The following is a 246-nucleotide window of genomic DNA, read 5'->3' as shown; positions in this document are numbered from 1 at the left end:
AAAAAAAAAAAAAAAAAAAATTTAGTAGAGTATAGTTGATTTACAATGTTGTGTTAGTTTCAGGTGTACAGTAAAGTGAATCAGTTATACGTATACATACCAAAAAAAAAATGATATAAATGATGTATTTAATGAATAAATCCAAAAGACATGTTGAATTCACATCCTGAAAGAAGGAGTGAACTTTCTTTTCAAGGGCTCGTGGAACTTTATAAAACTTCAATAGATTAGAAATTTTAATAACTG

Source organism: Lipotes vexillifer, unplaced genomic scaffold (assembly GCF_000442215.2).
Source record: "Lipotes vexillifer unplaced genomic scaffold, Lipotes_vexillifer_v1.1 scaffold347, whole genome shotgun sequence".
NCBI classification, from domain to species: domain Eukaryota; kingdom Metazoa; phylum Chordata; class Mammalia; order Artiodactyla; family Lipotidae; genus Lipotes; species Lipotes vexillifer.
This window is presented reverse-complemented; position numbering follows the sequence as displayed.